The 20342-nt window shown below is 52.0% G+C and overlaps 2 long non-coding RNA genes across 2 annotated transcripts; both read right to left on the bottom strand.

The window, feature by feature from the left end:
- Positions 1–6524: 6524 nt before the first annotated feature.
- Positions 6525–11001, bottom strand: LOC149127032 (uncharacterized). Its single transcript, XR_016232460.1, has 2 exons — positions 10835–11001; positions 6525–9477 (listed from the first exon to the last, which is right to left on the bottom strand). It is a non-coding gene; the product is annotated as an uncharacterized LOC149127032 (long non-coding RNA).
- A 1444-nt stretch (positions 11002–12445) lies between these two features.
- Positions 12446–16907, bottom strand: LOC138849490 (uncharacterized). The gene is made up of 3 exons (XR_011388361.2): positions 16721–16907; positions 12935–13087; positions 12446–12723 (listed from the first exon to the last, which is right to left on the bottom strand). It is a non-coding gene; the product is annotated as an uncharacterized LOC138849490 (long non-coding RNA).
- Positions 16908–20342: the final 3435 nt, after the last annotated feature.

Raw genomic sequence — 20342 nt, 5'->3', positions numbered from 1 at the left:
GCACTGCTCAGGATGACGCTCATAGATGTTCAGCTGGGTGAAGTTATGTAGGAACCAGCCAAGGCCCGGCCAACAGGCCTGCAGAGACATGTCTGCAGCCATTAGCTCCCTGGAGCAGCGAGCCTTCAAGTTCACGTTCAAATAGGCAGGACTTCCCAGCCCAGAGGATCCATTTCTTCCAATGAGAATGGCAGTTAAGTATTGAGGGTCCAGGTTCTCACTTCCAATGGACAAAAGAGTTCCAGAATGAGATGTAGATAAAGGTTAGCAGAGGAATAAGATTGATTAGCAACAGGAAAGTCCACACTCAAAAAGGGAACACACAGAACCAGCATTGTGGCATAGCAGGTAAAGCCACTGCCTGCAATGCCAGTATCTGATATGGGAGCTGGCTGGAGTCCCGGCTGCTCCACTTCCAATCCAGCTCTCTGCTAATAGCCTAGGAAAGCAGTGGAGGATGGCCCAAGTGCTTGGGCTCCTGCCACCCATGTAGGAGACCAGATGAAGCTCCTGGCTTCTGGCTTTGGACTGACATAACCCTGGCCATTGGCAGCCATCTGGGGAGTGAACCAGAGAACGTAAGATCATGCTGTCTCTGTAACTCTGACTTTCAAAGAAATAAAGAAATCTTTTTAAGGTGGGGGAGGGTGGGACAGACATGCTCTGCTGGGGTAAGGAAAGTTCTCCAAGGGCCATGTGGATATTCATAATAGCATTTGCAAGCCGTGCAAAATCATCATTAGCTTGCTAGAGATATACTGAATTTTGAGTCCTATCTGCAGTTGCCTTAGCAGGACCGGGCCCAGCGGTTATGTGGGCCTCATATGACCCATGGGCCAGACGTTCCCAGCCCTTTGAGCTGCAACCCATAGGTTCAAGGTCATCCCTTTATGTACTCCAGAAGCATGGGATTTCCAGGAATTTCGCGACTGCCCATTTCCTGGCCCTTTTAAGAAGTCTTGGTGGGGTCAGCACTGTGGCATAGTAGGCTAAGCCTCTGCCTGCGGTTCCGGCATCCCATATGGGCGCTGGCTTGAGTCCCAGCTGCTCTACTTCCAATCCAGCTCCCTGCTATGGCCTGGGAAAGCAGTAGAAGATGACCCAAGTCCTTGGGCCCTGCACCCGTGTGGGAGACCTGAAAGAAGCTCCTGGCTCCTGGCTTCAAATCAGCCTAGCCCCTGATGTTGTGGCCATTTGGGGAGTGAACCAGCAGATGGAAGACCTTTCTCTGTCTCTTCCTCTCTCTGTCTGTCTGTAACTCTGCCTCTCAAATATATATATTTGGTCCATGGGCACATGGTCTCATTGGTCTCTGGGCACGTGGGGACAGATGCTGTGGGGCCAGATTCTCAGTCCCTGGCGCCAGCCCCAATGCCTGTCAGGTGAGCAGTCATGGAGTGATAAAACCCTGAATAATCGTATGCATGATTCCAAACCTTCTCAGGCTTCACCATTTTCAATTTGGCAATAAAAGGAACCAGGAGGAAAAAAACTTCTTTATGTTGGAGTCTGAAGAGAATGGTTCAAATGTGGAAATGGACCAGAGCGTTACAACCACGGCTGAGAAGAAAGACATTTCTGGGAGTTAATCATGTTGTCAAGTCATTTCCCAGGAGCGCTAAGCCCTTTCCAAGGGGTCTACACGCCCACACGCAGTGTCTCTGATCTGCAAGGCTCCCTTTGGGAAGCAGGCGGTACACGGTGCACGAGTACCTTCAGCTGCGAGAGAAGACTTCCAAGGGGGAAGGAATTCCCTGGGGAAACCTGTGCGACAAGGTCTCAAGTGAGAGGACAGGAAGGCAAGGTCATGACAGTGACAAGAGGGCCGGGAGACACCGAGCTACAGCAGTCCTGAAGCCCCCGTGGGAGACACAGGGTCCAGTCCAGAGAAGCACACACGGCCAAACGACGTGGGTCCAGGGCAGGAGGCAGCAGGTCAGCACGTGCAGGAGGGGAAACTGGATGTGCACGCCTGGATTGGCACTGTTCTCTGGTTCATTTCCAGCCTTAAAAATGCAGCCCGAGATGTCTAGAAATATCCCTAAAGCAGTCTGCATGCTTCTACAGGCCCAGGGTAATTGTCATGGACAAATCTACACAGACTCTGTGCCAAGAGCAACAAATGGAGAGTGGAGAAGGCATAGGAAGCAGAGAGAAGAGGGCTGCCCCAAAACCAGATCACCAGCCCGGGGTGGGGAGTGGGGGCGTGGGAGCGTGCAGCCCCGAGGGACATTCTCAGCACCGAGGGAGCTCAGCGGGCACAGCCGGCGGCACAGCAGCCCTTGAGAGCACAGCCCCTAGGAGGAAGGGGAGATCACTGAGCCCCCTCCCCAGCCCCAAACCTGAATCCCCCCTACCCAGGCTCTTTCACACTGTAGCCAGGGTTTCCTGCTCACAGCAAATGATTTCCTAGACTGAGCCCAGCACACCTGCTGGCCAGCAGGAAGACCTGCTGTGTGTCCCCACGAATCCCAGTCTCACTCTCCCGGCCAGCGTCCTGGGGGCAGGTCCCTCTCCTGACCTCCACGGCACAGGCACCTGTACGCTGTTCTGGGGCAACAGTGGCCCTATCTCCATACGCAAAGAACAAGAGTTGCAGGCTGTTGTCCCGGTGCTCACACCTACGGAGAGCGACGCGTGACACGACGCCATCCGTCCACCAAAGCAACTGGAAGGCTTCTGCTGCTCCTGACCCCAGGCTCTGGGCAGGGTCCCGGAGCTCCTCTCGCCCCGCTCCCCTTCTTGCAGCCTCTCCCTCCCCTTCAGTTCCCTGTGAGCACCACTGCTCGCCACCCCTTCCCTACCCAGAAGTCCTCTGGGAGGGTGCCCCTCACCTGCAGCATGCACCCGAGTGGACCTTCATTTCTGCTTGATACAAGGCAATCCCAACACACTCCCATTGGAGACAGAGGGAGGCCCCGGGACAGGGCAAGAGTGGCTGAATCCCGTGGGTCCACCCCCTGCCCCTGCTCCAACTCTTCATTTTCCTGGAGATCCCTGCTGGCACCCAGTCAGGAATCCAGTCCTCCCCTCTAGAAAAGCCAAACCCCACCCTTCAAGTCTGGCTGTGGTTGGGGAGCCCCCGGGAGGGAGCAGAGCTGTGAGGCCCCTTGCCGCTGTGTTACACCTCGCAGTTTAATGCTGTCATTTGCTTCTCAGCATAATCAGGTGACATTGTAAGAACTGGCATACTTTTAGGAACCTCAGGTCTAGAGAAGGAAAGTGAATTTCCCAAATGTGTACAACAAAGCAGACGAGGAGTTGCTTCCAGAGCAGACCTGCTCATCTCTCTCTGGTGGTCATGCTCTGATATATGACAGTCTTAAATAACAGTCTTAAATGCCGTCACCTGGGCCGGCACCGTGGCACAGCAAGTAAAGCTGCCACCTGCAAAACCAGCATCCCACATGAGTGCGGGTTCAAGTCCTGGCTGTGCCACTTCCGATCCAGCTCTCTGCTAGCAGCCTGGGAAAATCAGCAGGCAATGGCCCAAGTGCTCAGGCCCCTGCCACCCTTGTGGGAGACTCAGAAGAAGCTCCTGGCTCCTGGGGTTTGGCCTGGCCCAGCCCTAGCCATTGTGGCCATCTGGGGAGTCAACCATCAGAAGGAAGATTTCTGTCTCTCCCTCTCTCTATCTCTGTAACTCTGACTTTCAAATAAATAATCTCTCTTTTTTTTTAAATGTTGCCACCATAAACACTGCACACATCCAGCGACAGCCCAGTGAAAAGTCCTGAAGGCTGACTTGCCCAGGACCTCAGTGGGTGCAAGGCCAGCAGCCCATGTCCTGCAGCTCCAGCCCTGGACCCGTGATGGCGCAGTGACATCCTTTGAGATGAGGAGCCATCTGCGCTGAGGCCCAGGGAACACAGGGCCACACACACACACACACACACGCAGCCCTGCCACCGCAGGCCCTGCTGACTCAGGGGGAGTATTCCCACGGTGACCACAGTCTGCTCCAGGCTGTTGCCCTGGGAGACGAGGGACTCTGCAAGCAAGAGCTGCCTGCCCTGCCCAGCGACTCAGGGGCAGTGGCTTAGCCCCGAAGCTGGCGAGTGCCCACCACTTGGGTGTGACTCGCTGGGTGCCCGGCCCTGCAAGCTCTTCCAGGTCTCAGTGCTTCTCCCCCGTGCGTATGGGAGAAGAGTCATCTACGTGGCCACAGCCAGCCCCAGCAGTTGATTGGAACAGAGAGCAGCAGCAGTCTCCTGCAGACCAGCCCTGGCTCCGTGAACTCAGGCAAACCTGCGTATGAAAGCCAGGATTGAACATCAGGCCCGTACGACGCGTCTTTCTTCTACACAAGCACATTTTCTCTTCCACAACAGGAGCGCATGCAGTGCTCTTCGAACCAACGACCTGGGCAGACGTCCCTGCAGCCACTGTTCAGCAGGCCGTGACCCAGCGTTTCCTGTGTGCAGTCACAGAAGCATCTCAGGAGAGGCTCCCACAGGTGTGGAGCCATGCAAAATGGACCGCAGACCCCAGGGAGAGGACCGCCTTCCCGAGTTCAAGCTCCAGTGCTGATCATCAATGCTGTGTGACCTTGAGCTTGTGACTCAAGTTCTCTGTGCCTCAGTTTTCTTTTCTTTTATTTCAAGATTTACTTATTTGTTTGAAAGGCAGCATGACAGAGAGGAGAGAGGAGAGAGGAGAGAGAGAGAGAGAGAGAGAGAGAGAGAGGTCTTCTACTTACTGCTTCACTCCCCAGTGGGAGTGTGTCTGGGCCAAGTCAAAGCCAGGAGCATGGTGCTCCATCTGGGTCTCACACATGGATGGCAGCAGCCCAAGTACTTGGTCCATCATCCTCTGCTTTCTTAGGTCCCTTAGCAGGAACTCAGATCAGAAGTGGAGCAGCTGGGACTCGAACCAGTGCTCTGATATGGGATGCTGGCATTGCAAGCAGTAGCTTATTCCCCTGTGCCAAAATGCTGGCCCTTGAGTCTCAGGTCTCTTATCTGCCGATGGGGGTGCTAGCACCTCGCTCACAGAATTATGAGGATTGAATAAGAAGGTCACACCTAAAGCCCTTAAAATGGTGCTGTGAATGCAGCAAGCCCCTGATCAACGGCAGCCACCATTGCAGGCATATTTTACTTAATCCTTTCGCTATCCTGATGAGTTGGCTATGATTACTGACCTCATTTCACAGATGAGAAAATGGGCTCAGAGGCATTAAGCAAGTGTCCCAAGGTCATGGTGCTAATAAGATTCACACTCAAGACCCTACACAGGTTTGTCTGGGTCCAAGCCCCATGCTCTGTTTATTGTGGGAGCAATGCAAGTGTCTCCCAAGAACGCATTGCCTCCTGGGAGGGAGGTAATTTGCACTTGTTATGTGCCGGTTGGATGCAAGCCACTCTCTTGGGCTTTTTATGCATTAATGCATGTAAACAAATAACTGGCTCAAATAAACTTGGGACTAGGGCTTCACCCAGTGCCACCGAAAGCCAGAGGAAGGCCATCCTCCACACTGCCAGCCTGCCCAGGTCCCCCTCCTCTGCCATTCTGCTCTCCCTTTGGGGACCCCCTCGAGGTGGCACTACTCTGATTACGCTGACTGTAGGGCTCTAAGAACAAACCACACAGAGATGGGAGGTTATTTGGGGTATCTCCTACCCCAACCAGCCAGATCTTCCAACAATTTGGGGTTAGCTGTGCCCTGGCTCCCTCCTCAATAACTAGTCTTTTCTATATTATTTTAAAAAAAGGAGGAGCAGTTAAGATGCCTGCATTCGACAGTGGAGTCCCTGGCTTCAACAGGTGATGGCTTAAAGTAGCTGGGATCCTGCTACCCACTTAGGACCTAGACTGAGTTCCTGGATCCCTGTTTCAACCCCATCCAGACCCCATGAAAGGCACTGGGGGTGAACCAACAAAATGGGGGCTCTATCATCTCTGGCTCACTCTCTCTCTGTCTCTCAAATAAACAAAGCTCTTCACTTATCTATGGCAGGAGTGCAACACAATGGAGCAAAACACACTGCAAATCTAGGGGTTCCCATGAGAAATGTTACGTGGGCAGCCAGGCATGCGGAAGAAGCAGGATTTCAGGGCAGCAGCATCCCCCATCTTTTCTAGAACCTGTAAATGCTGACTTGACGAACCATATGTATTTTAAAGGTCTATTTTATTTATTTGAAAGTCACAGTTACAGAGAGAGGGAGAGACGGAGAGAGACAGAGAGAGACCTTCCACCCACTGGTTTACTCCCCAAATGGCTGCAATGGCCGATCCAAAGCCAGGGGCTTGAAGCTTCTTCCGGGTCTCCCACATGGGTGCAGGGGCCCAAGCACTTGGGCCACTTTCTGCTGCTTTCCCAGGTGCATTAGCAGGCAGCTGGATCAGAAGTAGAACAGCCGGGACTCAAACTCATGTCCATATGGGATGTTGACGTTGCAGGTGGTGGCTTAACCCTTTATGCCACAATGCTGGCCCCTGAACAATCATATTTAATACAAAGACTGGAGACATCAGTTCAAATGCTTCTTTCTAAATATTGATGAAGCATAAAAGGGAAAAACGTTTGAAAAGTTTTTATTTGCATCACATATAACTGCTCATTCATTCTTCTTCCTTTTTTTTTTTTTCTTAGATGCACATGCATATGCAGAGTGCACACATAGCCAAGGCACGAAGCCCACAGAATGTGAGGGGGGATCACCTCTGGAGCATGTTTATGGTCATTTGATTTCATCCTTCATTCAGTTCTGCATTTTATAAATTGCATACAGTAAGCCTCTGCTATTTTTATAATCTAGAAAGGTATCACAGTGCCAGGGAAAATAGCTTTTATCATATTAGCAAGCAATATTTTAAACCTGTGAAAAAGTCTAAGAATTCATCAAAAATAAGAAAAGGACAAATTACAAAAAAACAAGAAGTGAGTCAATGAACATAAAAGGAGAGAAGCATGTCATTATATTTGTAATCTAACTTGAATTTTGCAACAAAGTACTAGTGAGGCATCAGCCACAGACCCTGCTTGTCTGTCTGTATCCACTAACGGAAGTATAATACATGCAAATACGTCTCTAGTTTCAAGCAGTTGTGTTTAAGCTTGCACAAGGGGGTTAATAACACCTTTAGCAATCATAAGAGAGCTACAAATAATAAACTTTTCACCCCAAGAAGGAAAGGAACACATACCCCATAAAAGCTCACATAGAAGTTTAGAAGCTTCCTGGTCCCTGAAACCCATTCACTCCTCTCCCCTGGAGCCTATGAAACACAGGTCAAGAAATTTTGCTTCAAAAATTTGCCTCCTCTGAGTTTTATTATTATTATTATTATGAATAATTTCACGCATAGAGAAAAATTGAGAGAACCAAGCAATGAGCATCCATACAACTTCCACTTAGACTTAGCAATTCTTCTTAATATTTTCATAATATTGGGTTCCTCTTAGTGTCTATTGCTAAAACACTTGAAAACAGCAGACATCATAATATCATCCATAAATACTTCAGCATGTACTCCTAAAAATAGACATTCTTTATTACAACAAGCAAGTTACACCCTGTTAACAATATTTCGATAACATCTATTATCAAGGCATTTTAAACTGAATAAACATTCATGAGGAAGGTGAAGTCCCAGAAGAGTGTTAAGCCCTACAAATTATGTTCTGCAAAATTTGCACAAATGTTGTTTCAGAGAGAGAATTGAGCAAAGCTTTTCTGTCTCGTCTCTCTTCTGTCTTGGAGCAGCAGCTGCCTTCTCCAACCACACCAAGGGCCAAGACAGACCACTGACTCAAGGCCTCGGAGCAAATGAGACATGTGTGTGGCAGCCGCTGTGGCCCACGGTGTCCCTGCCGGGGTACCGGTGCTGTGACCTGGGGCCGCAGACACGCCCCACTGGACTCTGTGAGGATGACACAAACGGCTGCTCTGCTGCTTCTACCACAGAGAAAGCCAATGACCCACTGAACAGCATCCAACTCTCACCTCGAGCGATAAATCCATCACAAATCTTACAATTTATGACCCAGCCATCTTTCATTTCTCTGCCAATTCCCTCAAACCTCAAGACAACCAACAGACTCGGCGGAACTCTGCCAGACCCCACGCACCTGGCTGGACCGGTATTCAGGCCCTGTCCTCAGACCCTACCCGTGTTTTCAACTTTCTGGAATGATTTCTAGATGCCAAGGAATTATAGAGTTCAAAGGTGAGGAAAGGCACTGTGTCTTTCCCACCACCGTCCCCACATCAACTCCCAGCACAAACTCTTTGAAGATCCCCTGGCCCTTGGAACAGAGCTCTGCCGGGAACATTCTTTTGACACTGTTGTTTATCTACTCCTCTGCCCCACAACACTGAACTTCCTGAGAACCTCAGCCCTGGCCTTTTCAACTTTGTATCCTTGACTGAGTGGACGGGTTGAACGATGGTCTGGAAAAAGGTATGTCCAAGACCTAACCTCCCGTACATGTGAATGTGACCTATCTGGGGTGGGGGGAAATGGTCTTTACATATGTGATTAAGTGGCGGATCTCCAGATGCTATCAACCTGAGGATCAGGTTATTCTGGGTTACTAAATCCCACGGCAGAAGACACACAAAGGAGAACATCAGAGAGGAGGCGAAGGCTGGAGAGACGCAGTCGTAGCCAAAGGATGCCTGGAACCAGAGGGGACCAGGAAGGAGTCTCTTGGAGCCTTGGCATGGCGTGCAGCCCCGCCCAGCACCCTGATGTCAGAGTTCAGATGGCTGAAGCTGGGAGGGGAATACATTCCTGTTGTTTCAACCCACCAATTCGTGGTAATTTCTTAGCGCTATCCTCGAAAACCAACGTGCCCTAATCACACAGTCCCCGATACGTGGCTGGAGCAAAGCGCATCTGTTGAACTGGAGAACGGAAAGGCCTACGGGTGTGGCTGTGTATCTTTTTCATATTCCACAGCCAGGAAAGCATCTCCGAAGGCCACCGGACTCTGGCTAACAAATACGTAAGCCTTGTGATCCTGGCATGAACTGAACAATCTGTTCCTTTTAATGAGGTGTTTGAACCTCATTCTGAATGCATTGTTCTGCCCTCCTTGGTTTTACTGTAAGTGACTGAGCTGACTTCTGATGCCGTGCCAGCACACAATAAACCACGGGCCTCCTTCTCTGGGGCTGCCGAGGGCAGGAACTCCCCTCCCTGGGCAGTTCTTTCAGGCGAGGGTGGGAGCAGGCTCTCTTGTGCCAGCGGCATCCTGATTATGATTCAGGATGTACGGCCAAAGGCAAACAGTTCCTCTTCCAATTCAGTCACAGGGGAAGCAGCCAAGGCCCCAGGAGGAGCAGCCTGGTTCCCTTCGTGTGTGCGGCACCGGCTCCTGGGCAGCCGGCGAGGGAGGACGCCCTATCTCAGGCGTTAGCAGGACTGTGCTTCCAGTGCTATTCCAGAAACGTCTGCACTTGTTGCAAGCAAGCAGGCTTCCAATCCAGGCCAGCCACCACCGCGACAGTGGAAGTTATCTGCAGGCTAAAAGGACAAAGGTGAACCAGAATTAAGATACCTATTTTTATCTCTTCACGGTGGAAAAAATTCTGTGTGCAGCTCCCATGCCTTTGCCTGTGGCTACCAAGGGCCCAGAGGGCGACCCCAGGGGGCCTTCTGTCCTGCTGACTCATGCTATGACTCGAGCAGTGATGATTTTTTTTTTCCACTGCACCAGGCATGCCCCACTAGTAGACTAAGAAATCAGTTTCGTGAGCAGCAGCAGCACTTCTGCTAACGTGAACAGAATAGCAAGTATCTGAGTGCACTACGTGTGTCCTACGGGGCAGCACCGCCCCATGGAACTGCACTTTAGTCTTCCATACGTGTGTGACATGCCATTGGTACCTGCGCTGTCAATCATGACCCAAAAAGATAGGGATAGAGACTCTGCAGCCCCTCGCCTTCAGCCCCGCTCTAGAGAGCACCTTTTGTACTTAGGATGGGAAACCCAATGACCAGGATGAAGTCACCCCACACCTGTGACAGGGGTTAGTGCAGGAAACCACGCCTGAGGCTCGTGCTCCTGACCCTCGGGCCCTTGTTTCTAAACCTTGGAAGAGTTCCCTGCACTTCACCCCCCGCTACTTGGGGCCGCTCTCCCACCTCTGCAGCCCTGGAGGCCCCACGGCCCCTGACAACTACCCCAGAACAGTCCAGCGTCTCACTGCCATCTTCCTGTCTCTCTGTGTCCAGTGTCCCATTTCCCCTGCCCCCTTTTGGCAGGTAACAGTCCCTCTGGCCTCCTTCAAGGGCTCCATCTGATCCATCAGCTTGTGGACTGTCCCAGCCTCTCCTACTGCAAGCCCTGCGCCCTGAAGGACCTGCCTGAAGCAGCTGCTATGGGCTTCCCAATCGCACACAGTTAAAGACTCTAACTAGAGCTTTCTTTCTGGTCCCACGAAATTAAGACCTACACGTAGGCTAACCAGGTCGTGGAGACTGGAGTGTGCCTTTGGCAGCAGCAGAACTGGGCCAAGCTTCAGGGCTGTTTCTTTTAGTAGCTGTGGACTTTGAGCAAATTGCTTAACAAAGAAGTTAATCAAGTTCCCACTGTAAAATTAATATAATTTTAATTTTCACCACAAGGCACTTGTTGATGTGTATTTTTTTAAAACGATGGAGTAAAGTTTCTGCGATGAATCCTCATTGACCATCTTGTGGGTGGACTTCCAAAAACAACAACAACAACAAAGTCCTATACTTTCACTGCATTTAGAAATCTATATTACCTGGGGGAAATAAACGAAGTACAGACTTTCTAGAAAACATGTGCGGTCTAATGAATCAGGCCATTCCTGACACCTGGGAGTTATGAACAGAAAGGAAGGCAGGGGCGCACCTGATGGCAGAACTCGTTCGAGAAAAAGCCAGAGCTGCTGTGTGGCCGCTGCCGGGTGGCCTTCCGGTGCCCTCCCCGTGGGGCAGGGCTAAGTGATGACGCTTCTCCCAGGGTGCTGACCACCTCTTGCCTTTTCTGCTAAAATAAGCAAAGCTGCCTATCAGGAGCTGGAATCAGAAGCAGAGGCAGGACTTGAACCAGGCATTCCGACATGGGATGCAGGCATCCTAAGCATCAGCTTGCTTGTGGCACCAAACGTCCGCCCCTGGGAGCTTATCCTGGTATCTTAAAGGGGCTGATCAGCAAAGCCTTATAGAGTTGGTGAGAACTTTCTCTTAGACAATAAGGCTCCCAACACCAAAATATCAAGACACACACACACACACACACACACACCCTAAGACAACCAGAACCCCAAATAGAATCGACCTCTCATACAGTCAACCTTGTGCAGTTACAAGGGGGGAAGTAAGCAAGGGAAGGGATAGTTGGGGGGGGGGGGTGCAGGGTGTGCTTAATGTTTTTAGTGAAAATCTGAGACTTGATACTAATACCACCTACGAGCATTCATACGGCTGCCGGAGAAACGTAAGCTACTCATTTAAAGATGGAAAATTGAGACCCAGGGGGAAGAGAGACTCTCCTCAGATTTGGAAAACATGCAGATTTCTTCGTAACCGTCAAATACTTCACTTGCGGAATTGCTGTAGAAGTGTTTGATTTAGCTGTTTCCACACCTGCTTGCCGTGGTCTGCTCTGTTAACCTACCTACCTCCCCTTTCATCAGAGACCCTGCCACAGGGCGTGCCTGCCTCTTTCCCAGGTATGCCTTCCCAATTCTAAATTAACAGGATCCTAGCACATAAAGGACTTTGGTCAGGAGGACTGGGGTTCAAGTGTTTTTTTGTTTCATGCAGGGATTCGCTTTCTCTCACTTGATTGAACCCTGGATAAAAGGAAGCGAACAGGCATTCCTGGGTGAGGCTACATGCACAGGGCCGGCTGAACCACAAAACCCTTGCGGGCCTGAGTCCCTGCTCTGAGTCACGGTCTGGAGTGAAGGGATTTCCTGCGCTGGGTCCTTGGGGACCACCGCAGCAACACCCCTGCAGAGGTTCATGATACACTGGTACCGCGTCCTACACGAATCAGCAAGCTGTGGCCCGCGGGACATTCGCAGTTGTAACAGACACCACGTGTCCCCCAAAGCCAAAGTAGCCACCAGCTGACCTGGTGTCGAGAGTCCCCTCTTCCTGGATGGGTGCTACCTGTTCTGTTCTCCCAACCACTCGTGGCTGACAAGCAGTATTCATTGGATGGGCACACCGACTTCAAGATGAATGAGTGTTGGAGACTCCTTCTGGCAACCCCCCTGCACAGAATACTCGCCTACTGCATTTGAGGGGAGAAGGGCAGGGCACCTTGGGGACAGGAGCTGGAAAAGCAACCAAACACAGGAAGTGAGCAAAAGCAGAGAAAACTCTATCAGGTTCCTGATGCTTGTACACTGCCCCCCTTGTATCTGCAGCTCTGCGTTCTATGGCTTCAGTTACCTGCAGCCAACCGGGGTCTGAAAACATGACATAGAGAAATCCAGAAATAAAACATTCGTTAAGTTTTCAGGACCTTTTATTAGAGCAACCAATGGTGACAATTCCCTTGTCTCCTTAGTTACAGTTGTTCATTTCTTTCTGTGCCTAATTTATAAAGTGAACTTGATCGTGACCGTGCATGTGCAGGGAAGAGGGCTCAGCACCAATCACCATTTCTGTCATCCACTGTGGGTCTTGGAATGCAGCCCTTCAGAGACCAGGGGACCACCGCACCATGGTGTGTTGGAGCCAGCTTCATTGTGTGCGTCCTCTCTCACCTTTGTGTTCCTTGGTACTCTGATATCAGCCATGATAAGGGTATTGCCACAACGAAAATCAGCAAAAAAATGACACATTAGAGCTTCCCTGCCCCCGCCCCCAGTCGATTCCCAGCCCAGGGCAGCGAATGTGTACTCAATTTCACACAAGCACCACCATGCCAAACCTCATGGAGGTTGCTGGGGACAGTGCCCCGAGTGTCACTGCTGACAGCTCGCGCGGGAATGACCTGAAGCTGAAGGAGCTGCCACACTCCAGGCTGCTCCCTGGGCCAGTTCCTCCCATTCAGCAAGTGCGCAGTATCTGGGATGCAGAGGCAAGATCCAGCTCGTCAGACGCCAGCTGCAGGGCTCCCTCCCCTTGGGTGCTGCTGAAGCTCTGGCTGCAATTGCATAAAAGAGACAGAGAGAGAGGCCAGCATTGGGGTGCAGCTGGTTAAACCACCTCCTGCGATGCCAGCATCCCATACCACAGCTGGGTTTGAGTCTCATCTGCTCCACTTCCCATGTAGCTCCCTGCTAATGCACCTGCAAAAGGTGATGACCCAAGTACTTGGGCCCCTGCACCCATGTGGGAGACCAGGAGGGACTTCCAGGCTCCTGGTTTTGGCCTGGTCCAGCCCTAGCTATTCAGGAAGTGAACCAGTAGATGAAAGATCTCTTTGTCTCTGCCTCTCTTTCAAATAAATAACATTTAAAAAGAGACAGATAGAAAGAGATATATCATTTGCTCACCACCAACTACCCCCTTCATCTCCTGGCTTGATTGATCTGTTTGGATCATTTTTATTTGCTTGAGAGTTTTCCCACAGTACTGTTGGAACACCTGGGTAGTATTTTCATCACCTGACCAGCAAGCGGTACTTTGCTGGCTCTGGCTCTAGACTTTGGTCCACACCATTGCCCTGTCTTCCAGTGCCTGTTGCTGTGGATGAAAAGTATGACACCTGGGGCCGCACGATGGCATAGTGGCTTAAGCCTTCACCTGTGGCGCCAACATCCCATATGGTTGTCAGTTTGGGTCCCGGCTGCTCTATTCCCTATCCAGCTCCCTGCTGATGGACCCCTGCACCGGCATGGGAGACCCAGAGGAAGCTCCTGGCTCCTGGTTTCAGATTGGCTCAGCTCCAACCTTTGCGGCCATTTGCGGAGTGAACCAGTAGATGGAAGACCTCTTTCTCTCTCTCTCTCTGGAATTCTGCCTCTCAAATAAATAAAATATCTCTTTAAAATAATAAAGGAAGAAGTGACACCAACTCTTCCCTTTTGCTCTGTAATTCCTGTCTTCCTCTGTGTACAAGGCTGTGAGAGGATCTCTTTACACCTGCTGGCCAAGAATTTCATCTGGTTGGGTTTATGGATGTGGTTATCAGTCCTAGGAATCCATGAGTTCGTTTCAAACCTCAGACCCAGGTCATTTTCATCCAATGAAATTATCTTCTGTTGTTCGTTTAATTCTTCCCTCTTGGGACAGGCACCGTGGCACAGTGGGGAGTGCCCCTTCCACCTCTCCTCACCCCAGCATCCTGGGACCAGGGAGACCCGCTCATGAATGCAGAGGTAGCTGCTTCCTATGGCTCCATGAAGGAGCCATGCCCAGGGCCCACCCCCGTCACAGCCTCATCCTCATGGCTTAGCAGCCACTGGCTCCCAGGGGAGGAAGTCCGGCCCAGCACGCATCACCAGATCTCCCCCACAGTCCAGTGCCCTTGCTCCTCCTGCCTCCATGTGCGTCATTCCCAGAGGTGACCTCATGAGGAGAAGCACCAGGCTGGGCCAGGCGCCAGGGCAGCATGCTTTGAAAGTCTCTGTCCCACCCTTAACCTTTTAACACAGCATGGGACACCTTGATCTGCTGTCCCTGGCAACTACGTTTACCTCTGAAATGATTTCACTCTTTCTTCTCTGCTAATTTCTTTAGCAAATTCCTTCAGCGTTGTGTGCATTAAATCAATGTCTTCACATAATTGGATTTACTTTACGGTTGTGTTCATTGGGGGAGACGGCTGGGTGAAAAAGGCAGACGTGTGTGTGTGCGTGTGCGTGTGCGTGTGTGTGTGTGAGAACCTATGTAATGTATGTATATGTATCTCCCACACCCCCAGGTTTACTAAAAGAGCTTGCACAAATAAGCCCCAAACTTTCCTCTATCGATGATCAATTTACAAAGAATTTTATTGTCTTTCTTTTCTTATCTAAGTTGCCTAATAGTTCTTGCTTATGAAAGGTAAAATAATTCTTCCATTCAGTTGCTCCCCCAGCCATGTGCACAATGGAATGTTGCTTGGCTCCCACACGTCTTTCCAGGGGGTGGCAAATGGATCTTGGCATCTGTCTCACTCTCTGTCAAATGGCAGCCCATATGGAGGACTCCACACTCTCAGTGGACTCTCCTGGCCGTCAGGAACCCGCAGAGGCTCAGGACAAACGTACATGGAAGTTGTGTGCCGGAGTCACCCAGGACAGCCCCTCCTAGGATGGCCCCTGGCCCAGAATTGGGTTCAGAAGACGAGCCACCCCGAGTTCCCAGGTCTCCCCATCTGGGTACCAGCCCCAAGGGGCTGAGTGATCACTCACAGTAGAACTGCTCCCTGATTACACTGACCTGCCAGCACCCAGCACGTCACCCGGCGCTTGGCAGCCCCTCAGGAAACAGCACCTGAAAAGTGACTGCACAAGCTGTCAGCACACTTGGTGACTCGGTAACATCCGTGGCTTGCTTTGGGGTCATCTTCGGACCTGCAATTCTAGCTAAGTGAGGGGCCAAACTATGACTTATGTAAGAAACTTTCAGCTCAACGGGGGGGGGCAGGTCCCACTTTGATTTGTTTGGGACGATGTCCGCTCTTGGTTTATGCTGGCGGCTCCTTGCAAAGCGCTGAGTTCCCTGGCAGTGGGCGTGACCTGGAAGGAGCTGGCTGTGTCCTGAAGGGGTGATGGAGGAGGGTTTGGTGCTGTCCCTGAAGAGAGGCCGGATCTGCTATGAGAACCCTTCTAGCAAATGCAATTCTTGCTTGGAAAGTCGGGTGCTAATTTCTTTCTATTTTCCAAAAATATTGTACCCTGAAGTTGTTACATGCCTACTAAAACTGCTTTGAAGCCACCAAGAATGATTCAGGGGGAAGTTCAGCTGTGTCCCTGTAGCCACCAGGAGAACGGCAGGCAGCACCCAGGGGAACCTTCGACCACGCCAGCATCAGAGAGGGAGAGTGAGGGGACTGCAGCCCTGGTCTGCTTCACAAGCACCCAAAAGACTCAGTGCCCAGACGACACGGATGGGAGCTGTTTCAAGTACTGAGGGCAGATGCTGCAGGGGCTCCAGGCCTTCCACAATGCTGTGACACCAGTGACGTGGCACGGAGCAGAATCTGTGGGCGTCTGCATGTGGTTGTTGGCCTTGGGCAGGGCCCAGAGTGGGGCCTGGGCCACCCGAGCAGCGGGGCAGTGCTTGGGAGGCTCAGAGCAGCAGCTACTTAACAACGGGTCGTGGAGGCTGTCACGGGTTGAGGCGGCTGAGTGGCCGCCCGAGCGCACGCCAGCTAGATAGGAGCCCTGCCAGAAAACCACGTCTGCGCAGGGCTGACCCTCTGGCAGAGGCTGCAACCCCACTCTGCAAGCCACAGTTTATGGAGTTCTTTTATTAGTCTCTCATGTAACCCATAGCCACATCATAAAATTAAACACCCCATTCTGTACATCAAGTCCACGGACTCCGGGAGCCCTGATTAGCACTAGGCTTTCCCCTCTGGGGGTTGTATTACGGTAACATTGTAACTGACAGAGAAGGAATTTTCGCTGGGAGCAGCCAGCTCACTCAGACCCCCTCAGCTGATGCCCGAGCCACAGCCTCTCCCGGGCACGCCCCCGTATCTCTGAAAGCCCGTGGCCAGCTGCCCATCAAGCATCTTTCATTCCTGCCCTTCCCCATCCCTCGGTGAGCCCCACCCCCACCTCGAAGCCCCGTTGGCTGCTCATGTGCTTGCCTGGAGTCACTGGTCAGGGTAGCCCCAACTCACCTCTGAGAATAAATTTAGCCTGTGGGTGATGTCCCAGAAGGAGAGGTTATCTTTAGCCCTGGCAGAGGTTGGGCGTCAGCCGGGGCCTCGAGGTGGACAGCAGAGGGTGGTGGGGAAGCAGCATTCCAAAGCCCACGCTGGTGACCCTCAGGTGCTGTGCTGAGGTGGCCAGGCCCGAGAAAGTTCCAAGACAGGAGGCTCTTCAGGGCACACCTCGGAGTCATGTTCTGTTTCATTCCATCCCATGAACTCAGAACAATTTTAATAGCAGAAAATAACGCTCCATTGCGGGCAGGCTGTATAAAACCACAAGCACACATGTTCTTAAAGAAAAAGCCACAAACTCAGCATGATCGGTGGTTTCCAAGCCGTTTCCACTCAGATCTGTTTACTGCTTGTTCGTTAGTTTTGTTGCCTGCAGGTGCTAAAGCTTTAAGACTTAAGGAAAATATATGGAAAAAATTTCACTGCATGAATTAACCGGAAGACCATTGCTATTCTGTTTTAAAGGTGGGGTGCCTCAGGAATGTCGAGGGCTGAACTTGAAAAGCACTAGGGTTTCTGTTTCAGAAAGGACTGTGAGGGGCTGGCGCTGTGGTGTAGCTGGTAAAGCTGCCGCCGGCAGTGCCAGCATCCCATATGGGTGCTGGTTCGAGTCCTGGTTGTTCCACTTCTAATCCAGTTCCCTGCTAACGGCCTGAGAAAGCAGCGGAGGATGGCCCAAATGCTTGGGCCCCTACATGCACATAGGAGACCGGAAGAAGCTCCAAGGCTCCTGGCTTCAGATCAGCACAGCTCTGGTCATTTCAGTCATTTGGGGAGTGAACCAGTGGAGGGAAGACCTGTCTCTCTCTCTCTTCGCCTCTGCCTCTCTATAACTCTGCCTTTCAAATAAATAATAAATACAAATTTTTAAACAAAGAACATACTGCGAACTTTCTCTTAGGGAGAGTGATTGAGGTCTCCTTGTTAAGCTCTCCATACGAGGAATCCACCATTTTCACTCGCTCACACCTCTCCTGCTACATTTCACACCCAGCACCTCTCATTAGGCCTTCCTTATAGATGGATGAATCAGAATCCTTTGTCAAATGCACCATGTGCTTGCTGGTTACCTTTTGGGGAAGCCAGGTCCTGATCTGAAGTGGAGCTGGGGTGAGACGCGTCTGAGCTTGTCTGACAGCTGCAGGAGAGGGGGGTGGTCTCCTGCCAAGAGGCCAGGCTTCACCCGGTGAGAAGGTTCACGGGAGGACGGGAGTATCCCCCTTGGACCGCATGCTTGGCACTCACATCAAGTCCCGGCAAGAGCTGCAGCATCACAAGGAAAACTGCAAAGACCATCGTGTTGGCATCTAAGACCTGCTCCTGGGACATCACACGGAGGGGAGGGCAGAGCGCCTGTCTTCTTCCAGACTTCCCAGAGCTTTCGCTGCACAGCTCCCGGGGGTGCCCAGTGGTCACTGGAGGGCCAGCCAGAGCAGGTCTCCGGGACTCCAGGGACGACACAGAGGCTGTCCTTGGCTATGGCCATGGCCCTGGGGACAGCGCCGTGAGAAGGTCACGCACATTCACTTGGTGAGTCTGCTGTGGGCTGCAGTGACATTCAGTCCCCCCTCCCCTTTGTCTTCTCTGTAGCGAGCATCCATCCTCTGCATCTTACTCAGCGAGCCGTCACCGTATTCCTCTCCGTGACTCTCCCTCCTAGCAGTGCACAGCAGAGCAGACAACAAATAGGATGCATGGAAACACACGAGAGAAGCCACACAACGAATAGCCTGCTGGCCTCCTGCACTCCCACTCCTTATGACTCATGCTGATGGCACATGGGTACTTGTTAACATGGCCTAACATTACCTTTTCCCACTACTCTTGGGCTGACCAGGAACCTCTAGGTAGCGTGTGAGGCATCCAGATTTCATCACTACACACTTCGCATTACTGAATGGCCCTCCAAATGTGCAAGGCTAGCTCTCCTGTTCTCAAACACAAGCGATCCTACGTTTCTTCCAAGCACCAACGTCACCAGTACCTGCCAATGCATTTCTGTCGCGTATGTACAGCGCCTCCAGGAAAAGAAATTCTTAATGACAGCTGCCCCTGCAGAACGAATTGGTAGCAGAATTTTTGCTGCAAGCCCGTTCGAATCATTTTGATTTTTTAAATCATGTTGCAAGTCTCCCTTTTCTGATCACAATGTTTCAAAAGCTAGTTCTAAACAAACAACAACAAAGAAGAAGATAAAACCCTGACCATCAAGCCTCAGCCCGACAGGTGCCTGGAGCTGATATCAGACCCAAAGGAGTCAAGTGCCCCCCAAGCCAGGGGCCCACACAGTGCCTCACTGAATTCAAGGTGGATTCTGCCATGACCTTCGTGGTTCCTGGCCCCGCAGCCCTCTCCTCCAGGGAGGGAGGTGCTAGGCCCCGCCCCAGGGCTAACCCTGCTCCAAGTGGACAGGGCTGCTAAGGGCCGGCAGCTTGGGTTGCTGTGCCTGCGCCAGCCTGGTTGCTGGGCGTGTTCTGGTCTTTGTGTTTCCTTGGCACAAGATGGCCCGGACCTCCTCCAGGAGGGACACAAATCTCCATTTATAGCCTGCTGGATTACGAAAGACTTCAGCAGCTTTGCCCCACTCGCTGGCCATTTATGCACCCATTGCAGCTACAAAGAAGAAAGAAGTGGCTCAGAAACCAAGGAGTATAGCAGTGCCCTCCAGGCGGCTCCCAGCCTGGGCAGCCAGAGGGGCCCCAGCCCCGACGAGAGCCGGGACACAGACAGGCAGGTGCCAGGGAGGAGAGGGACGGCTTGTTCTCAGTCACTGCAGGCAAATAAAGAGCAGTCCAGGACAGCTCTCCCGGGGATGAAGGCTGGTGGGATTCAGTAGCTGCACATAGAACCTCCCAGATCGACAAAGTGCTCTGTGCAGCTCAAAACACACGAAGGCTCTGCCAGGCTCTGGAGAACTGGAGGTGAGAGAAGCACCCAGCACAGATGAAAAGGCTCAGCTGTGTGCGCACGGCCGCCTTCTCACCAGTTTCTCTGGCAAACACCTGCCCGTCTCGCCTCCCCTGGGAAGTCCGCCCTCGCTTCCTGGCCATTGCACTCTCACTAGCGCCTGTTCTGCTGGCACCCTGGGAGGTGAGGTAAACAGGCTCAGCTGCCTTTCTAACCTCAACTCCTGGCTTAGCCATGGCCTCTGAGTCACCTCAAACAAGTCAATCACCCTCTCTGGGCTCAGGAAATTGGCAGAATAATGGTACCACCCTGTAAGGTCACTGTGAGGACCAAACAAGTGACTGTCCCTAGAGCAGGTGCCTGCTCGTATCACCAATCACCAGCCAACCACCCTGGGCCGCCCTTTGTGACCTGGGCAGGAGGCCTGGGCTGCTCCTCTCTCCATCTCTCTGCGGTTCAATCACCCTCTTCCAAAGGAGCCACCTGAGGCCGGAGCAGGGGATAAGGGAGGAGGAACGCAGGAGATCAAGCCACGCCCTCAGCACCCCAGGTTCCAGCCCTACCCTGGGACTGTGTGTTTCCCCGGGCCTGGCCTTTTTCTTGCTTTCCCACTCGCTGGGGTGTGGCGGGGCTTCTGCCCTGCCGCCCGCACACTCGGGGCCGGCTCTGC

Source organism: Oryctolagus cuniculus, chromosome 4, assembly GCF_051225735.1.
Source record: "Oryctolagus cuniculus isolate XC-2025 breed Fujian yellow rabbit chromosome 4, ASM5122573v1, whole genome shotgun sequence".
Lineage (NCBI taxonomy): Eukaryota > Metazoa > Chordata > Mammalia > Lagomorpha > Leporidae > Oryctolagus > Oryctolagus cuniculus.
The sequence above is the reverse complement of the archived record's forward strand: the minus strand, read 5'-3'. Positions and strand labels throughout refer to the sequence as shown.